Source organism: Dendropsophus ebraccatus, chromosome 12 (assembly GCF_027789765.1).
Source record: "Dendropsophus ebraccatus isolate aDenEbr1 chromosome 12, aDenEbr1.pat, whole genome shotgun sequence".
In the NCBI taxonomy this organism is placed as follows: Eukaryota; Metazoa; Chordata; class Amphibia; order Anura; family Hylidae; genus Dendropsophus; species Dendropsophus ebraccatus.
The window spans coordinates 48,556,425-48,569,995 of record NC_091465.1 but is presented as its reverse complement, the minus strand read 5'-3'; positions in this window follow the sequence as shown (position 1 = coordinate 48,569,995).

The window sequence follows — 13,571 nt, the reverse complement described above, 5'->3', positions numbered from 1 at the left end:
GAGCCAGGACCTCACCACGGGGCCGACCGCCCGCCCGCCCGCTCCGCTCACCCGCCCGCTCCGATCGCCCACCCGCCCGCTCCGATCGCCCACCCGCCCGCTCCGATCGCCAGCCTGCCCGCCCGCTCCGATCACCCACCCGCCCGCTCCGCTCGCCAGCCCGCCCGCCCGCTCCGATTGCCCGCCCGCTCCGATCGCCCGCACCCCCCCCTCCCGGAAACTCACCACCGGCCCGCCGCATGCTCCGGACCTCCGACCGCTGCCGCCGCCCGGATCTCTGCACTGCACTCTGCCCGGACCTCAACCTCGCTGCCCGGACAGAGCAGGATCCAGGACAGGTGAGATTACCCCTTTAGGACTACTACTCCCACCATGCTCTGATGGAGTTGCCAGGCCATGATGGGAGTTGTAGTTCTGCAGCCTGTGGCCATCCAGGTTGCAGAAGTACAACTCCCATCATGGCTCTGCTGACAGGCCATGATGGGAGTTGTAGTTCTGCAGCCTGTGGCCATCCAGGTTGCAGAAGTACAACTCCCATCATGGCTCTGCTGACAGGCCATAATGGGAGTTGTAGTTCTGCAGACTGTGGCCATCCAGGTTGCAGAAGTACAACTCCCATCATGGCTCTGCTGGCAGGCCATAATGGGAGTTGTAGTTCTGCAGACTGTGGCCATCCAGGTTGCAGAAGTACAACTCCCATCATGGCTCTGCTGGCAGGCCATAATGGGAGTTGTAGTTCTGCAGACTGTGGCCATCCAGGTTGCAGAAGTACAACTCCCATCATGGCTCTGCTGGCAGGCCATAATGGGAGTTGTAGTTCTGCAGACTGTGGCCATCCAGGTTGCAGAAGTACAACTCCCATCATGGCTCTGCTGGCAGGCCATAATGGGAGTTGTAGTTCTGCAGACTGTGGCCATCCAGGTTGCAGAAGTACAACTCCCATCATGGCTCTGCTGACAGGCCATGATGGGAGTTGTAGTTCTGCAGCCTGTGGCCATCCAGGTTGCAGAAGTACAACTCCCATCATGGCTCTGCTGACAGGCCATGATGGGAGTTGTAGTTCTGCAGCCTGTGGCCATCCAGGTTGCAGAAGTACAACTCCCATCATGGCTCTGCTGGCAGGCCATGATGGGAGTTGTAGTTCTGCAGCCTGTGGCCATCCAGGTACACTAGGGCTGTGTGGGTACCTGTGATTTATGTTGGCATACTAGACCATCTCATCAGGAAATCCTGAAGGTTTTTCCTGATGGTTTCCTGATGGTAAAAACGGATTACTGTCAGGAAATCCTGATACTATCCTGATGACATTTGAGGTCTCCTGATCAGGATTTCCTGACAGTAAAAACTGACACGGACGTGTGAATGGGGCCTTAGGAACTGCTATTGTCTCCTCTATCTACTTATGTCACATGTTGCTGTATTGTCACTTGATAGCAACCTCCTCTTATCACTACAGCCAGAACAGAAAGTCTCAGCTGCCCCAGTGGTGAGAATGAGAATTGCAGGATTTAGGATTAATTTATAATATCAATAGAAAAATGAAAAATTTGAAAAAAAAATTCTTAAAATATATGTTATGAAAACAATATTTAAACAGGAACGTTCAGCAGGTTAGACGAATCTAACCTGCTGATAACCCCCTAGTAGCGCCAGGGATGCTGAGGTACAGTATATCCATTAGTCTTGCTGTAAAGCATGCCACTGTTAAAAACAGCTCAGGCAAGATGACAGCCCCCATAACAAAAAGTAAAATAAAAAGATTACATTAAGAAAATAGATTAGAATAAAAGAATAACTTTAAGTATCTGACTAATTTTGTTAATACATGCCCTTAAAGTTAGAATACCCCTTTAAAGAATCATTCCAGCAACAAACTTTTTTTGTCCTCCAAGCAAAGGGTGGCACGGAGTCAAGGGCAGTCCTCCCCCTGCTTACCAGGCTGATTGTTGGCAGCCGATAACAATGTATTTAAATGGTCACACAAAACACGAATTGTTTGTGCAGCCCAGCCACTCAATTGTAAAGCCTCTGCAAACAAACATATTAGCCACATATTGGTTCCTATAAAAGGGCCCTCTCTATTTATAGTAAGGGCCCTATTACACCAACAGATATTTGACAGATTATTTTACAGATTTTTGCAGCCAAAACCAGGAACAGACTATAAACCGAGAACAGGTCATAAAGAAAAGACTGGCTTTTTCCTCTTTTCAAAGCCATTACTGGCTTTGGCTGCAAAATTCTGCCAGATATCTGTTGGTGTAATAGGGCCCGAAGTGTAACATGCTGGAGGTGGCCATTCCCCCTGTATATTCCCGACATGTATTTAAAGGGTTATCCAGTGCTACAAAAACATGGCCACTTTCTTTTAGAGACAACACAACTCTTTTCTTCAGTTCAGGTGCGGTTTGCAATTAAGCTCCATTCACTTCAAGTAAACTGAGCAGCAAAGCCCCGCCCAAGCTGGAGACAAGAGTGGTGCTGCCTCTGGAAGAAAGTGGCCATGTTTTTGTAGCACTGGATAGCCCCTTTAAGGACAAAATGGGGAAGAATTTAATTTATGCTCAAAATAAGTGGTGCAATCATGTGGTTATGCTGCTGTATGTTTGGGATGTTGTATATACATCCATTTTCTGCAGCAGATGTGCAGTGTGTGAACATAAACTTATATCTAGTAATTTATTTTATTCATTCTTAAGCCTTATTCCCATGTTCTGTGCGCACTCCATATAAACTGACAGTGTGCAACAGAACGGATTGTTGGAATTCCGGCTTAATGAATCATTATAATGCTGGGAGCTCAGAAACAGTTAAAAACTTTGTGGTACTGTACTGTCACAGCTGCGTGGCTGTTGGGGCCTTGTGCTACCATTTTGCATTCAATACCCTATAATAAAAAAGGGAAAGCGGAATGTTAAAATCTGTGCAAATTTATTGCAAAAGAATTGAAATCTTGCTCTAGTTGGGCCACTCAAGACATTCCAGTGTTATCTTGGCTGTGTGATTAGGGTCATTGTGTTGTTTGAAAGTAAACTGCCCATAAAAGAATAACTCTAGGCTTCATTCAGACACTATTTTTATATGCTGCTTTTTTGGCCTAAAAAAGCTCAAAACATTCCGCCTTGTAGACATGTATGGGAGGAAAAATGCCATACCCTGAGGCTGCTGGGATTAAAAAATAAACTGCCACTGAGCAAGAACAAAAAAAAAAAAATTTACAACCGCACATACGCCATTTATTTATGGCATTTCATATTTTTGAACACACCATACGGCAGTCATGGCATTTTTATTTTTGAGCAGGCGTAAATCAGGCGTGGGATGGGGCCACAGGTGTACTAGGTGTGCTAGGGAGAAGGGGCAAATCTGTGTCTTCTCCATGGCGTATGTTAGGGCGCAAGATTGTTAAATGTCCCCCTTTGTGTTAAATTAATTAGTAGCACTACTGGGTGTAGCCTAGAATACATCTGGGTGTAACTACATCTGGACGTTTCTGATACTATCAGTGATGAATGGACAGTGTCAGCATGTAGGGACAAGGGGAATGCTAACGCCCGGCTGTCAGTTTATTCATACATGACGGCAACAGCACAATACATAGTTTTAAGGGAAGATGCTTCTGGGTTATTTGATCAGGATAATTTAAGGTGAAAACTAACTTGAGGGGCTGCTTTCCCTAAACAATGGACTTAATGGGGTACTCCACCCAGGACTCCTTTTTTCATCAAAGCCCGGGGAGGGTCAGAACAATAACCTCCATTTACCTCCCTGGCTCCAGAGCTGCCGCCCACAGTCCTCCTGTGACCGGCCACTTCCTGGTCTTAAAACGGGACTTGGAAAACGGGACGGGAATTTTTTCTGTATAACATATTACAAATGAACATATTAAGGCTTGTACTATTGATTGCATTCATATTTTTGTTGGCCAATTGCTTCTTAAATGCAAAATTAGCCTTATGTATCAACCTTTAGGGCCCTATTACACGGGACGATTATCGTGCAAAAAAACGTTATATCGTTCGAATTTAAATAATTATCGTCCTGTGTAATTCCAGGCAACGATTGAAAAATTATTCATGTGTCGTTGATCGTTGATTTAGATCTGAACCTAAAATCATCGTTAATCGTTTGTTAATCGTTCGCTGTAATTACACATTCGTTCGCTCAAGTTCCGCATTTGTTCACTAATCGTTCAGTGTAATTGCACATTGTTCATTGTTTTGCTGGGATCAGATCGAAGTAACGATCTAAGTAATGATCATAGTAACGACTATCGTTTTGTGTAATATGGTGAAGGATTTCAGGTTAAAGATAAACAACCTAGTTCGTGATCCTTTTCGTTAGTCGTTAATTGTTAAAAATCGCTCAGTCTAATAGGACCCTTAGTCTTATCGCAACATTTTGTAAATGTTTATGTGTTCTTTATGGTGAGGGGTAAGCTACGGCCATGGTCCTCTGGCTCATCCTTCCCAGAACATAAGGGTCAGGTAGCAAAAATCCAACACACCTGTCCCTTCACTCCGGCCGGATGAACTTAAAGGGGTTATCCAGCGCTACAAAAACATGGCTACTTTCCCCCCCTCTCTTGTTTCCAGTTCAGGTGTGGTTTGCAATTAACTTCAGTGGAACTAAGTTCCAAACCCCACCCAATCTGGAGACAAGAGTGGGGGAAAAGTGGCCATGTTTTTGTAGCGCTGGCACTGACATGATATGCTTGGAATACCAGCTGGATTGTATACTATGGGGGACATTTATTAAGTCCGGCGTTTTCTGTGCCTGACTTAAAAATGTCCCCGCAGCCCCGACGGTACGGAGACTTATGTAGAGGCGGACTGCCTCTACATAAATCCTGTGCACGGCAGGAAACCTACGCCAGCTCAGAGCTGGAGTAGATTTCCTGCTTAAATTTACGGGAAATGATGAATTAAGCAGAACTTGAATCCGCGCCCCCCTCCCCGCACACTCCACACCCCCTCCCCGCCCCGCCGACGTACCGGCCGGAAATGGGCCCGATGCGAATAATTTATTCGCAAAATGGCCATTTGCGAATAAATTATTTGCATCGGGCCCATTTCCGACAAAAAAAGCAACTTTTTGCGTTGATACATCTCCCCCTATGTGTATACACTCTAGTTGGGATTCCCTCTGACTTCAATGCTATGTATCTTTCTATTAATAGCGGCCATTGTTGCAATTTGCTTTGTGTAAACATAGCCTAAGGCCGGGTTCACACTTAGGAAGACACCAGCCGTTCTGTGAGCCGGCCATGTCACAGAATGACCGGTGTCAGTGAAGTCATCCCAGCCGACATTGCTGTATCGCCGGATGAACTTAATTTGTGCTGAATTGGGATGCGGGCGCATTTGTGTGCACCCACATACCAATTCACCATAGCACACAATGCAGAGTGTGGCCGGAGCTGCACTTTCCATTGTGTATCCTGTGGATTTTGCAGGGGGGGCAGCTACCTAGGCTACACCTGGATGTATGGGTGTGGGGGCGCAATACTTTGCCTTGCCCCTGATGCTGTCCACACACACAAGAGCCACTGGATTGTGTATATACAGTATGATGTATATTTATGGTGGCGTCCATAAATATACAGTATGATGTATATTTATGGTGGCGTCCATGTTGCTATAATATACTACCTTTTGACAAGCCTTGCAGATATAGGTATAAACCTTGTGATGCATGTTTTTTTTTCTTCAAGATTTGCGTGCCCCTTTAACCCAGGGATACGCACATACATGCTCCATCCTACTTGCACTTATTGTGCAGGTGATAGATCGTGTAGCAGGCAGATGTCCAGCAATATGTGACGGATTCCCAACTCCCAAGCATAAGAAGTTCAACCAAAGAACACAAAATAAAGACACAACACATTGTAATCAGGTGTCAAAGGGGCCCAATTTTATTTTAAATGACATGAAACTGAAAATGGCAGACCTCCGACTCACGAAGAGTCACCCTCCAGCACTCAGGCGAGAAAAAAACCCCTGTGGGGGAAACCTCGAGGGAGCCATGGCTGGAGAGTTGCCCCTCCCCTGGGCTTAGAGGGTAATACCATACTATAAATATAATAAACTGGATCTGAGAGATCTGGCTGAAATATCTGTCACCTTATAGATGGCTAGGCAGTCGGATGTATCTCTTCAACCTTACAGATCCAGGTCCACTTCTCAAGAAGGTGGAGACTCGATGAAGGGGTAGTCTAAAGCAGACCACCCCTGTTCCCTTGCTAGAACCTCCAAATCACATCACGGGTAGGGGGCAGTACAGTAGTCAAGCTCAAGGTCCTCTGGCGCATCCAAGATGGCACTGATCAGGGCGCGGTGCATTGCTTTATGGAACCTTTATTATGACATAAGCGCTTGTCATCACAGTGCACGGTTGCCATGGTTACTGCAGGTAAACACATCTGAAGCATTAACCCATTAATGACTGGCAATGCGCTTTACTGCAGAGGTCATTAAACACACTTGTGACCAAGCACACAGCTTATAGTTAGGCCACACTAAGAACATTAAATAATATGGTTTGATGTGGCCCATAGCAACCAATCACAGCTCAGCTTTCGTTTCTCAGATTACTCTGGCATAAAACAAAGCTGAACTGTGATTGGTTGCCATGTGCAACTTAGACAGTCTGACTTGCCCATAGCAACCAATCAAAGCCCGGCTTTAATTTTTTAAAGAGCTTGTTAAGATATGAGAGGTGAGCTGTGATTGGTTGCTATGGGCAAATCAGACCGTGTTTTGTCTCTGGCTGATTTATAAAGCTGCTCCATTGCTGTAAAGCTTATAATGATGATGACTGAAAACACAGGACATCAAGCTTCCCCATAATGCTTTGCAGTCAGCCCATCCTCCATACCTGGTTCACAGACATTTCTATACACTACAATTCCCAGCATTTCCTGTCACTCAGTTTAGCATCCACTGGTATACAGTTATATATGGTGGATTTGTTATCATGAAGGAGACTGCTGACAATCTGACGTAATTGTATATGGAAAGGGCAGTATTATACATCAAGCTGCTGAAATGAATAGAAAAGGAGGGGATCCCTACCTGGAAATCCTCCAGAGTAAGGACAAGCAGTACGGGTGGCATGTAACACTACATTTCCCAGGCTTTCATAGGAAATCAGTGATCACCTGATTAGTTAATCACTGGAAAACTGAATTGACTGTACGAAAGGGGTTGTCAAGTTGTTTAAAAGTAAAATAGTCCACAGTATTAAAGGGGTAATCCACAAAAAATAATTCATGAAAAAAGTCAACTTCCACTACTTATCAGCTGCTGTATGTCCTGCAGGAAGTGGTGTATTCTTTCCAGTCTGACACAGTGATATCCGCTGCCACCTATGTCCTTGTCAGGAACTGTCTAAAGTAAGTTCCTGACTTGGACAGAGGTGGCAGCATAGAGCAATGTGTCAGACTGGAAAGAATACACCACTTTCGACAGGACATACATTAGCTGATAAGTACTGGAAGGCTTGAGGGTTTTTAGTAGAAGTAAATCACAAATCTATATAACTTTCTGACACCAGTTGATTTGAAAGAAACAATTTTTAGCTTGTTATCCCCTGTCCTATGGATTTTAGGGGGAGCACCGGCCCAGCCAGTGGGGTACCTTGGGCCAACCTGGGAATTTGATTCTTGGCCTAACCTACTTACACCATATATAACAAGCACCAAACCTTTCACATTACTATAGCAGCTTTGCACAGAGCTGTGTATGTGACCAGCGATGCCAGCTCACGGCTAGCAACTTGTCAGTCACTCTATGCAAACAGCATAACCTGCCACTTAGGTTTCTTGAAAGGAGAAGTCCCATGAAACTAACAAATCTCAGGTAGGTAGGGGGGTGCAGGAACATAATAAAGAAAATATAATTAGTTACCCGTCCCTGTGCCCCCAAGGATCTCCTTTAATGATATCCAATAGCCACCAGCCTCCTGCAGTTCCTCCCAGCCTCCTGCAGTTCCTCCAGCTGCAACAATCACATACTCGGCTGATGCATCGCTCGCTCAGCCAATCACTAACTGGGGATGGACACCGCTGTAGTCAGTGACTGAGCAGGCAATATATCAGCCGAGTATGTGACATTAAGCTGGGGCTGTGACATACGTCTGGTCGAAAATGACTGAAAATGACTTCCACCGGCTGTGGGAGAGAGAGCGGTGCAGGGGTGCGGGGGCTGGTGAGTATAGTTTCTTTATTATCTTCCCGTACTCCCCTGCCTGCCTGTCATTTGTTACAAGACTTCTGTTAGCTATAATTCGTGTTCCAAACTGCTGACACTGTTAGATGCTGTCAGGTCAAGGAGACACATGGTACCTCAAATATATTTGTCTGTGCTTCTATAGCATAAAATATGTTTGTATTCTCCGGTAGAAAGAGTCAGACAGGGAGGCCCACCTCCTGCCAGGGGCCCACCTAGGGGTAGGGCCCATCCGGGGGATTCCCCTGCTCCCCTGTGGGCCAGTCAGAGCTTGATGGCAGCAATGGTGAAACTTTTAAATAGGTTGTCTTTAAATGGGTAGAGAAATGGGAAGAGGAAAAAAGGAGGTCTAATGAGATGGAATTGCAAGTTGTAGATGAGAATATTAATCCTATCCAAGATACATAGCTCTTGGGAGAGCAGGCAGTCCCTCTGAGAGAAGTAAACAGTAATTCCAAGCTGCAAACAAGATTTTACAATGTTTAGTCACATGCGATGTGCAGACATTCACCTAGATACAGAAATGTGAAATCCTATATCCCATCCAGCCTATATTAACCTCAGAAGGTCTGTTACCAGTAATAGTTTTTGACCAGCAGTAATATTTGTGGGATTTGCCATGGACAGGCTGATTGCTTAGAGGTAGTGGGATATCTGCACAGCTGGGATCAGGTCATTGTGAAGCAGTGACAAGATAATGATAAGTCTGGACTGTCTGAGCATGGCTTGTCTTGTAGGGGGGTGGGGATAATAAGAAGATAAGGGTCCTTCTACATTTAAAGATTTGGATGCTCATTTGCAGGAACTAACCTTGTATTGTTTTTGCAGCCATGGAAACTGACAGCGCAGGTATGTACATATCCGTGCTCACATTTTCCAGATCACAAACAGTGCATACTTACTTTCTGTGCTGCTTTTAATTTGGCATCCTGCTCTCCCATCCTGTATCTTCAGGCCCGAGCTTCTCCAACCGACTGTCAATTATTCTGGAGAAGGCGACGGCCTCAAAATGGAGCAGAGGACAGTAGAGCTGGATGCACAGAAGCAGCACAGAAGGTAAGTATGCACTGCTTGTGATCTAGAAAATCACAGCATAGATTTATGCATATTTGTGCTGTCAGCTTCCCTTAATTGTTATCAGCCACACATCCCCTGTTTACATAGGAAGATAAAAATACATTTTTAAACCTGCTCTTAAGATACGATCAGCTGTTTGACTGGTCCTCAGCTGATCGCTGTGACTTTTGCACGTGTTGATTATCGTACGCAGGACAATTTCTAACAAAGCTCCTGGCCGATAGTTGGCCTGTGTAAAAGGCCCTTAAGAGTGGTGGTGTGTCCGGAAAATGTGAAATGGTGCTGTACAAAGAAGCAGTTTAGGTTTCCTTTTATTACCTCAACATACTTTGGATGTAATTCCTTCTTCAACAAGGGGTTTGTTATATTTTTGTTGCAACGCTTTGATCTGTGACATTATAAAGTCCCCTTGTGAAAACCAAGAAACAATACATTGTTCACATTGTTAACTGTTGTTAGGGAACTAGGACTATCGAACAATAGAAGATTTATTTTTCACAGTTCTTTTTTTCGATATCACAATTATTAAATGGATTACTAAATAGATACTATACCATGTGTCAGATAACATTTTTTATCCCCTGAAACCTTTTCTTAAAGCAGTTTCAGTTCTTGAGCCATATTTTTCCGCTTTATAAGACACACCCTTGGTTTTAACAACTGAAAACAGGAGAATAAATATTTCATACTCATTAAACTTGCCTGGTGGTCTAAGGCAGTGAAGGGGTCAAAGTTAATTGAAATGACAGGGCCACTTTAACAGTCTCCATGACAGTACATTATCCGCATAAATACTGTACACAGCTCTGCAGCATGCTCAATACACATCCAGCTCTGCTACATCATACACACCAAGGTCTGCTACATCCATACTCACACCACTGCTACATTACCATACACAAACATCTCTGCTAAACTCCTCACTGTCATGTGACTAATCACATGACTATGACATCACTGAAGGTCCTGCAGGTCCTTCAGCTCAGTTCTGGATATGTTTGGAGGGGCTTTGACATGGAGTAATCTTAAAGGGAACCAATCACGCCGAAATTGCCCCCATTGATAAGGAAGTGTGCTGGTACATCAGTCAGCATGCTTCCCAAACATCCCCCTGTCCCCTCCGTCCCCTCTTTTGTTAGCCCGTAATCTTACTTTTGTGATGTCCCGCGCCGTATGCTAATCAGCCCCAAGTAGTCAAGGTGGGCTGAACTAGTCAAGGTGGGCTGTACTAGTCACGGTCCTGGGCGCTGTAGTCACGCCCAGAGGGGCGTGATTCAAAGACCTTCGCTCCGCCAACGTCATCTCTGGCCCGCGCTCACGTCGTCGGCGCGCCGCGTCTTTCGCATGCGCAGTACGGCGGGAGAAGACGCTGACTTACTGCGCGTGCGCGGTGTGCGGAAGACGTCGGCGTTGGAACGCAAGCGCCGCCGACGTCTTCCGCACGCGCAGTACGTCAGCGTCTTCTCCCGCCGTACTGCGCATGCGCGGCATGCGAAAGACGCGGCGCGCCGCCGACGTGAACGCGGGCCAGAGATGACGTCGGCGGAGCGAAGGTCTTTGAATCACGCCCCTCTGGGCGTGATTACAGCGCCCAGGACCGTGACTAGTACAGCCCACCTTGACTAGTTCAGCCCACCCGGACTACTTAGGGCTGATTAGCATACGGCGCGGGACATCACAAAAGTAAGATTACGGGCTAACAAAAGAGGGGACGGAGGGGACAGGGGGATGTTTGGGAAGCGTGCTGGCTGATGTACCAGCACGCTTCCTTATCAATGGGGGCAATTTCGGCGTGATTGGTTCCCTTTAAGGTTATGCACATCACTTCCATATTCTTTTCCTGCCCGGGACTGATCTCTCATATCGGTGTTCGGCATAAAAAAGGAGAGGACTGTGAAGCTATCAGTGGCTGCACAGTTCACTCAACAGTGGCACATCCTGAATATAAGATGCAGGCACTTTTTAGCAAGATATTTTCTTGCTAAGAAGTACGTCTTAGTAGCATATTAATGGCGCTGGTATAAAATTGGCTGGAGGTACATAAATCTTAATTTTCTCAGGCCGCATCCACCTGCTCCAATCATTAGCAATCAAATGGCGATTGTTCTGGTTGAACAAACCGAAACGTTTGGCAGGTTCACTCATCTCTAAATAGTGAATACATGCATATTACAATATCCCCGTCCCCTCTGTGACATGATTGGAATGGGCCGCTCCTACTGCAGTGGAGACCGGGATCCATCTTCTGTGACGCAGGCACGGTAACAGCAGATAAGGATGCAGCAATGTCACTGCCCAAATGCGTCTGTACCACAGAAGATGAATCCGGCCTCCATTGAAGTAGGAGCTGCCTATTCTGATAACGTCAAAGAGGGGGCAGGGACTACGTTGGTAAGACGGGAGCACAATGGCTGTGAAGCCCCACCCAGATGACACTGATGTCAATGATAAAAGGTATTTTTGGGAAAAAAGACAACAAAGACAGGTAACTATGAACCGTTCAGCATGTAAACTTCTAAATGGTGCAGAGAATTGCACATATTGAAAGGGTGTGTGTGTGTGTGTGTGTGACAATATCACTTTAAGGCTCTGTCACTGGCAAAAAAACAGGCAGGCTGTAACGATAGAATCTAATAGATTCTTGTAATACTATAGTATTTTATTGATACCTGTGAGAAAACAAGTGTTGCTCATAGAAGTCATCTTTGGCCTAAAAATAAAAAAATAAAATATATATATTATATATATATGAAAATAATATAAAACATTTTCCTCCCTAAAAAAAAAAAATTCTAATTGAAAAATGTAAACGAAAAAGAAAAAACATTTCGGTGGGACACTGCGGAACACAGGAAAGAAGACCAGGAGCGGGAAGAGGTAATGGATCAAGTGTTTAGGCAACGGCTCCATGGACATCTCTAACGATGTCCATACAGCCCTTGCCATCTATTAGGTCTAGCAGATTGGCCAAAGCCAGGAACAGACTATAAGCAGCTCATAAAGGACAGACTAAGATTTCTCCTCTTTTCTAATCTATTCCTGGTTTTGGCTTCAGAAGGTGGTCAGATAAATATCTCTGTGTAAATACACCATAAGGCCAAGTTCACACAATGTATTCTTTCATTAAACAACCACTGTTGTTGCAGGTTTTCAACAATGGCCGTTGTTTAATCACAGTGGCCGATTAAATTAACCCCTATGGAATCGCGGCCGTAGTGTATACAAACTGTATATACTCCGGCCGGGATTGCTTGCAGCCGCACAAAAAAATTACATGTCTATTTCGTGCGACCGATATTCAGTGAACAGCGGCCACACAACATAGACTGTGCACACAATGTAAAGTACAGCTCCTGGACATACTTTACATTGTCTGCTATGACTAATTGGAGTGTGGGCACACCCAAATGTGCCCGCATTCCAATAAGTTGAAGTGATGTTAACCCGGCCAATACTGCAGTATACACAGCCTTGTCACAGAACGGTCGCCGTTTTGCCATGTGTGAACCAGTGCTGTGGAGTCGGAGTCATGGAGTCGGAGTTGGAGCTAGTTTTGGCTGGAGTCGGAGTTGGAGTCGGAGCTAGCTTTGGCTGGAGTCGGAGTTCGAGTCGGAAAAAAATGTACCGACTGCAGCTTTAAAAAAATCTAGAATTGAATTTTGATATGAATTTTACAAGTTTTGCTCATGAATGTATATTATGAGCAACTTTCTAATAGGACACTATTACATATGGGTGGACGGGGAATATATCAGTAATAGGACACTGGCCCTATTAGATAAGAGTAGTTGGGGAAAAGTTGTCAGTCGCTATTTGGCAGTTTGTTTCTGAGCTGGAAGAGTCCATTGTGTGGGGGGAGATCTGTGCTGTTCTCTTCCTGGATGCTGGATGACTGTATATGAGCAGCAGTGTAATATGAAGATATCCTGTGTAATATAGAGTAGGAGGAGGTGTTTTCTCTCTAGGAGAAGATTGTGTGTTTTTCTTCAGTTTTCAATGGCTGCAGCTGTGTGTGTGTGTGTGTGTGTGTGCTATGACTACAGCAGGCTGTGTGTGCTATGGCTGCAGCAGGCTGTGTGTATGTGTGCTATGGCTGCAGCAGGCTGTGTGTGGGTGTGCTATGGCTGCAGCAGGCTGTGTGTATGAGTGTGTGCTATGGCTGCAGCAGGCTGTGTGTATGTGTGCTATGGCTAAAGCAGGCTGTGTGTGTGTCTGTGAGGTGTGCGCTATGGCTACAGCAAGCTGTGTGTGTGTGCTATGGCTGCA